This window comes from Ruditapes philippinarum, unplaced genomic scaffold, assembly GCF_026571515.1.
Source record: "Ruditapes philippinarum isolate M1 unplaced genomic scaffold, ASM2657151v2 ctg1190_1_1_1_1, whole genome shotgun sequence".
Lineage (NCBI taxonomy): Eukaryota > Metazoa > Mollusca > Bivalvia > Venerida > Veneridae > Ruditapes > Ruditapes philippinarum.
The window spans coordinates 62,401-71,273 of NW_026864242.1; positions in this window are offsets into that span (position 1 = coordinate 62,401).

Below are 8,873 nucleotides of genomic sequence, written 5' to 3' on the forward strand. Positions count from 1 at the left end.
GCGCTTTTAAGTCATCATAGTTATACCTATATGTGGTATTATGAGTTATCAGGCAATAAGTGACATATACGCTACCTTATGCATATTGTTTTCACAATTAGTGTATCGACAAACATCTGATACCAAGAACTTCAATTTATAGCGCCGCTAAGATAAGGATATTTTTACATCTTAATTGACTAATTCCAAGGTTTTCACTGAACGAATAAGATATCGGGGAGAAAGTTAATTAACTCAGGTGTTCCTAACATGATTTGTTGAATTATGCTTTTATCGTGCATTTACACGATAAGACACCGTTTCATTTGTGTACTAGAAAGCGCGATAACTTTATATAAAATAATCATTTGCAAAACGAAATTTACAATTACAGCTTAATTGAGGATGTGAAAATTTGAATCTGATGTAAAATACATTTGCATTGACAAAGGTTCTTATTGTACGCTGCCGATTTGATTGATGACCAATTAATTATTTAGTTCATAATATGCTAGGTTATGTTACAATGATTTGCATTCTTTAAACAGCTCCTGAATTTATTATTTTACGCATTGTATTTGGGCGATTTTGTAAGTGCGTAAAATCATTGTTTTAGTTACAACAGTGATAAATCCAATACCGTAAATGATTTTAATCATATTGATAATTATACGAACATGTTATGTATCTCAAAAAAATATCCGAACCGGATAATCTACAAAATTGTATCAATTATTTAGGCTCTGCTAAAATAATAATAATAATAATAATAATAATAATAATAATAATAATAATAATAATAATAATTATTATAATAATGATAATAATAATATCCAAATAAAAGTAATAATTATAATAAAAATAATAATGGTGATAATAATAATGATGATGATGATGATGATGATGATGATGATAATAATGATGATGATAATAATGGTGATAATAATGGTGATAATAATAATAATAATAATGTCCGTTTACTTGCTTTTTAGGTACTAAATGTTTCAATTGGCAATCATTCATTATTGTTTCTCAATGTTTTATTGTAAAACAGTTTGTTGTGAAAAAGTTGATTAAATATGCATCTGATATATTGTTTTTAAAAATACATAAATTACTTTTCTATATTGTCGGAAATAACCATGCTATGAAGTGACAACGATGATGATTCAGTCACGCTTTCAAGCAAGAATGAAATCTATAGAAAAAAAATAATATATTGATAAGGAAAAAGGCAACATATATTTAAGAAAGAATTTTGCCAAGACCTTAACATAAACATTTTTTCTTGAGACTAAAGTAAAATTGCCATATTGGATTTATTCTACTCCAAAAACGACAAAATGTTTTCGATGCCAATTACTCGAGCCAAGAATTATCCTTTCAAACAAATGCATAGTCAGACAAAACAATATCTTGGGTTATTGTACTTGAACATGAATAATAACAATTTTGTCTGATATAGGAAAAATACTGGAATTAACTTTGAATCATGTCTCAGTGTTGGACAAAGCTTCGCCGATAACTGCTATATCCAAGTTTATGTCATATTTTGATAACGGAGTAGCGTGAAATAATGACACTTAATCCATCAGATAGAAAAATGATAAATTCATATGATGCAATATTTATTCAACAGAATAACAGAATAACACATCATTATGTTTGGAAGGATAAGTGTTGATGATTGAATACTGTAAAAGGCAATGCTAGGTGTGGGATGAAAGATTACGCACTTTTCATTATCTCTCATGAACATATTGTATAAAGTCTAGTCTGCAATTTTCAATGATTCGTTTTTGTTTTCATTATCTTCAAGGATCGCCATTTGAAAGAATTTACCTTAATAAGTGAAGAAAAGCCAACACTATAAAGGAAAATGAGCCTCCCTGATTCCTATTTATATGAACTGTTCCATTGTTAATTTTAGAATTTCGATATAAAAATGCTAAATTGATCAACCAATAGTATAGTATGTTTGTGTCAAACGTAACGGGTGTGTAGGCTGATCTGAGTACAAGCCACTTATTACGTAGATAACATTCAAAAGAGTGATGTGTAAACTCGAAATGATCAGACAAGAACATTTATCTGTTGTTTGACTAGAGAGGTAAACCGCGTATTCATATTAAGAGATATTCAATTTTCAAAATGGACATTTATGACGTGTTGTGCTATGAAATGATTTAGTCACATCCATATTCACTCCCACACATGTAAATGTTAGGTATCATTTAGTTGTTGGCGATTATATTGTGTCATTATTGAACTCTCACAAAATGCTACATTTGCCAACAACATGTTAAAAAGATTACAAATAAACACTAAGCAAACAAGCTGTAAAGCTGGGTCTTATTTAAGCAATACATGTACATCAACTTTGGCCAACTTCATCTTTTTTAGCAATATTATAAAATCTATAATTTTTCTACGAGTTTGGAGAAAATTCTACCTTGACAATGGGTCATAATGTTATGACCGGGTATCAATAATCTTGTAAAAATATATAGGATGTCATAATGGTATGAGGATTACATATCTTTGTTACGTTCTTAAACATATAAAGATTTAACACTATCGCAGAATCGTGTGTGACAAATGCATATACGGATGGATCTTATTTATTGAGGAGGAACAATAATGCTTCTTGTCAAACATATCTCTTGTTGGTTAAATGATAATAAGTAAAATGTTTCCGGAGTAACGTAATGATAAAAATATTCAGGGGGAGTAAAAATATTCAGGGGGAGTATAATAATTGTACGTTTGTGTATAATCTCTTTTTCAAATATACGATATCCATTCTATTTGGAAATTTTGATTATTTTGTCCTAGAATACGAAACAATATCTAAACATTTAACTGATAATCTACAAAATTCACTTTCAGATGTAGTTTGGCATCAATATTAAGTGATCATATTATTTTAAATGTAATAATAAGATTACTAATTCGTTAATAACGACATTTTGAATAACATGTATTGTAAATACTAGTATTGGAATACGTTTAAAAAACAATGTAAATTCACTTTCAAATGACTAGATAATTTGAAATTTTTACAATGATATCCGACGATTTTGCGCAAAGCATAGATACTACACTAAAACAGGCTTTACAAGCTGCAAAATCTCACACAGATTATTGCCAGATATGCGTATAAATAAACAGAATGGGGCAGACAAAACCATGCATATTTTTTAGAATTTGTATTTTATAGATTGAATAAATACAAAAAAGAGAGTTTCAGTAACACATTTATATTATTAGAAAGCATTAATCTACTATCAGATGTAAACATAAAAGCGAAAAAAGTTTAACATTTAGTTTAAATTTACCGTAATATAACTCATCGAGAAATAAATGAAATGTATCTATTTAAATAATGCAATTTGGGTAAGCGTTATTGAATATTTATTTAACATTTATTTTTTAATGGGTCTATTATTCTCTTAAAACAATAAACTGTCTGATGTTCAGATGATGGAATTTTGTCTCGGTCCTACCACGTTTATCATTGATTTGTATTATGATAAGGTATATGTAAATATTGTTGCACAGACATTGCTATTGATTTTAGAAACGGTATGTCTGGACCATATTAGAATGTTTGAATGCCGAAGTTTCCCTGAATATCACTGTACAAATATTCATATCACTACAGAGATTACCTTAAATAAGGGGCATGTGCGATATGTGAACATCACATTGTTTCTTGCTTTTAATAAGCTCAATTAAGTCATCTCATTGGGATATACCTTTGGTTGATCAGCGAGTTTAAGTACTTAACAAAAACGTTTTCGGGAGTTTTCATATAGACATATAGAAAAAATTAAAACTGTTCAATAGAATTTCTTTAAACTTGGCATGTTTTTACATAATCTAAGACATATGTCAAAGATAAGTGTTTGACAATTAGTTTTTGTGCAATTCTTATCTGAACTTTACTGCATTGACTTGGAATTCAGCGATTCTACATGCAAAATCGATAGTTTCGTCCTAGTATATAAATAAATATCCCAACACAAAACTAACCTCCTACAAAAGAATTAATTTTCAAACGCCATTAAGAGCAGATTTCAAACATTTATAATTTGATTGCCACTTTCTGGTTGAATGCAATATCGCAATTAAAACATTGACAAATAAATAATTGGTATGTCATATGATAATTAAAAATTGTAAACAATGAAATTGGGTTTAATAATAGTTTTAAGAAATGAAGATAAATGAGGCAGGAAACTGTTATATTTCAAACATGGCTAGTTGTCACTGTAAGGACTGCTACCCCTTGTTTTAGTCACATATGTAACTATAAAACGTCTTTTCATGTAAATGCTATTTGCTTCAAAGCAATTCAATGACGAACGTGACAAGTAAATGGAACAAAATCAACATATTAGATAAATATAACTTTCAGTTAACGTATGAATATGTTTTCCCTCAGCATTATATCAACAGAAACAAATTTAACTGATATGCAACACTTTTGATAAGCTTCCTTTGTAAACGTTTGCAAATGTAACCCGACCCGCTAGGCTGTAATATTGAAATAAGCGTGTAACACGAGTTTTTCGTTTTTTTGCACAAAGCGTTTTGCACAAACGTCTTCGCTTCTTGAAAATGAATGCAAAAACAAGAAATCGACACCTTTTTCATATACAGATATTCCTATATTCCTATAAAAATATGTAAAATAAAGGAATGTGATTAAATTGGCATTAAGCAGTAATTGCATTTTATTCGGTAATGCCGGACGATTAAGAACAAACATTATTTAAGAGATAAAATTACTCCAAAATTCGTTAAATGCACTCAACTATCGTGCAGCAAAGACTAGGGATATATTTTACTAAAAATTCTGAAAACAAAAATAGATTGGCATATACACAGGTTTATTGTACCCTTCTCGACACCGCTGATCACACATCTATCAAAACGTGTAAAATAACATTTTTGTGATTAAATTGTCATTTATCAGTAATTTCATATTATCGGGAATCCGAAAGTAATTATTCTCGTGCAACGCATGTTTATCGGAATAATCAGAAAAACAATTATATTCAATAAAATAAGTGAAAATTTACTTCGATAGGTTCTTTTTCAAATGAACGTGACTATCGTGAAGTAAGGACTAAGACAGATTACATTATAAACAAATATATATTTTTGTATTTCATAGTATACAGAATTTGTGCCCTTCCAGACACCGCTTTTATTTCAACTATCATGTCACAATCTAAGAGTGGTTGCCCGATATTATTAAAAACATTTCCTTAAGTGTTGATTGGTTTTCTTGACCTTGTCAGACTGTCAGGCTATAAATAGATTTTCTGCGGAAATAGACACAAGAGATTGTCTGATAGGAGAACACAAAATTGCTTCTTAGTAATTGACCTTTAACAATAGACACTTTTAAAGTAGCAATTTCTTTTTGTCTCATACTATCCGGCAATCTGCGATATCGACTGGAAATTAATTCATATTGCAAATGTCAATCGATCTTATTGACTGTACTACATATTGTTTACAGGTATTTATTTCATACTTTATAAAGTGTAACCAATGAACTGTCAGTGTCTGCACCACGTGATTTCCTAATGGAAATCATCATTAAATCCAGTCTTATTAACTTAGCCTTGTTTTAATTTCTATAGTCCAACGAATCCATATCAAATGAATAGTGTACCCCCTATATAGCCTAGATGTTATTTTCAGTGTTCAAAAGATCATTATCAAACGCTCTATCTGGCTTTGTTTCAGTTTCAGAAAGTCTAGGATTGTTTCTTTTTTTCTGGTAAATATTTAAAACTTCGGAAAATGGTTCTGTTTCTCATTGATATTTTGTGTATATGTTTATTTATATTTCTGTGGCTATAAACATTGCACTATGTTTTATGCTTAATTATCTTCGGATCCATATTCTATTGTTTATTGTTTTATTGTGAGGGCGTCAGTGTGCTGATGGTTAAGGTGCATTGTCGCATTATCGTACTGTCGTCATCGCATTGTCGCTATGTCGTCATCGTACTATCGCACTGTCGTCATCGCACTGTCGTATTGTCGTCATCGCACTATCGCACTGTCGCATTGTCGCCCTCTGGATTACAAAATCTAACCACGATGGCCCTAACGGTATTCCGTTAAAACTACTTGCATTTCACTGATGTGGATTCGAAATCCCGACGGGGACTTTGAATTCTTTCATGTTAGGAAGCTATCCAGCTAGCTTACGGAACGCTGTAACCCGTTTGTGACTGAAATAATGCAAGGATGGGGCACCGCAGGTCTTGCTTTACCAGTAAAGCTGGAAAGTCGCTATATGATCCTTATTGTGTTAGTGCGATGTAAAACCCAATCACAAAATGTTGTGATGTAAAGCTATACTATCTATTATCTATATATTATGCATAAAATATTTTTATATTATCTAATTTGTTAATTGTCCTTATGGTTAAGTTGGCCGTATAACAAATATAAACTGATTATCATATAAGTTATCATAGAGTTAATAGATTGTATTAGCACGGTTATTTGTGTTCAGGGTTGTGATATGGTTATATTAACATCGGTGATAAATAGATCCACAAATGAACGATTGATGATGTAGATTATATGTCCGGACCATATCGGAATGTCAGTGAGAAAATAATTTCCCAACAGTAATAAAAATAACACGTCAATGAGAAAATACATTGTTGAAGATTTCTCGACTGCTCTTAGACGATAAAACACACAAAAAACAACAACCACAAACATTTAAAGGTTTCAACAACGTATTATAACCTCTCATTTTCACTTATTCTAAGTATATACCGCACAAGGATGTCAACATTTGCCTTAATAGCAATACACGTCGACGTCATAAAGTTTATACCTGCATAGAAGCATTAGTATTATGGTACTTGGAAAGTTAAATTGGAACCTACATTATTCCCAAAGACATAAATTCGCATCACAATTTACTTACTTATTATAGATTTTAAAGAGTGAAAACATTTATTATAAGTTCAAAGAAAAAACTGGCATTGTCTGTATTTATTGCATAATATTGAGGATTAGACAATGATTAGCCCCTTGCAAATCGTGCTTATCGGGAGAATCAGTATAGCAATTATCAGCAAAAATAACTTATAGAATAAGTCCAATGCTTTTTAAAACAATACATGTGATTATTGTGCAATTAAGATTGCAGACTACACAATAGACAATCAAAAACAATTTTTGTTTTAACCGTAAATAAAACCTAATAGCAGAAACATTATTTCCAATAATGATTTATTGCCTTGACTTTGTTGACTTTGTCAGGCTATAAATATATTCTGTACGAAAATAGACAAAAGATTGTCTGACACAAGAACACTCTTTTGCTTCTTATCATTTGACCTTTAACAATAGACACTTAAATATAGCAGTTTCTAATTTGCCTATTACTATCCGACAATCTGCGATTTCTTCGTATCGATTGGAAATAAATTCATCTGTATAGCAATTAAATAAATGTCAATTTATCGCATTATTGACATCACGTGTTATTGAGAGCTCTTAGTAGAACAAAGCGTAATATGCTTAAACTTAATACAAGCAGTACCTTGTTTCATGTTGTTTCGATGCAGGTCACTTACGTTGTGATTGATTATGAAATACTTTCTACGGCTATTCGCACTGTACTGCTGCTCGGAATGTACAGACGTTATCAGTTCGGCAACTACTACTGGTAAACTGCTCAAACACGATGCGGTGGCTGACATGTGCTCTGGTAAATTCCAGAGATTAAATTCATTTTATAATAAGCTAAAAAAACAACAAACAACCAAACAAAAAAACCCACGTGATTCAATACGTCATACGAACAATAGTACTGCAGCGGACGTCCTTTTACAAAGATACCAATGATTACGTAAATATCGTGAGGAGAAATAATTTATATTAAACTGAAATATACACTTGAAAAATGTTTGAAACATTTTCATTGATATTTTAGATTAATAAATCCTTCAAAAATTATGATATTCATACACAAATGTTACGTGTAAGATACATGGGATATATTCTATTTTTGTGTAAAAAATAATGTTAAAAAAGGCAGAAAAACAACAACAATAATTTAGATCAATTTGATAGAATTTGTTTACGGTTTTTAAAATTTGAATTCAATACATTAGCAATAATTAACATGGCGATGGAATAATGAGGTCTCCAAAGGACGTTTATTTATGTTTAGGGCTACGATAAGCTTAAATTAAGCTAAAAAGATGAAAGGTTTTAGTAGGAGAGCCACAAATATAGCCAGACAACAGATGGTAAATAATGGTAATTTAGTCGATAACCGACCCTCACGCGATCGCCCAGACGTATTATGGGAGGTGATGCAACTCGAACAGTTGAAATGAAGGAACAATATGTTCATGTGATATGGTTAATTTTTCTAGGTGTCCATCTGTCTATATATGTGTAATTGACGCTTGGTCAGCTTTGGGAAATATGTTGCCGTTGAAAACATTTAACCATTCTATTTCCCATTAAATGCTTTAAAACCTCATATAATTTTTCACTTTCATCATTTCGTGATATCTCACCTCAAGAATGCACTAAACGCTAAATGTTTAATGGTCCCTAATTTTACTTCATGAGGTTATAAAAAACCCTCGCAAAATTTACCAAGACGTCAAGACGTGTATTCGTATTAAGATAAGATTGTAACACATATTGATTTCACGAGTATTGTAACCTCATTTCTCCTGGAAATGAAGGCAGAAAAGTGTTAAACTTCACGTAATTATTTTCGCTGTAATTGCTTCTCATGTCCATAAAGCCAAAAACGATATCCAAAAGTGTAATTAAACATTGAAAAACTTTATATTTCTATTTGGAGACACACACATATATAATGT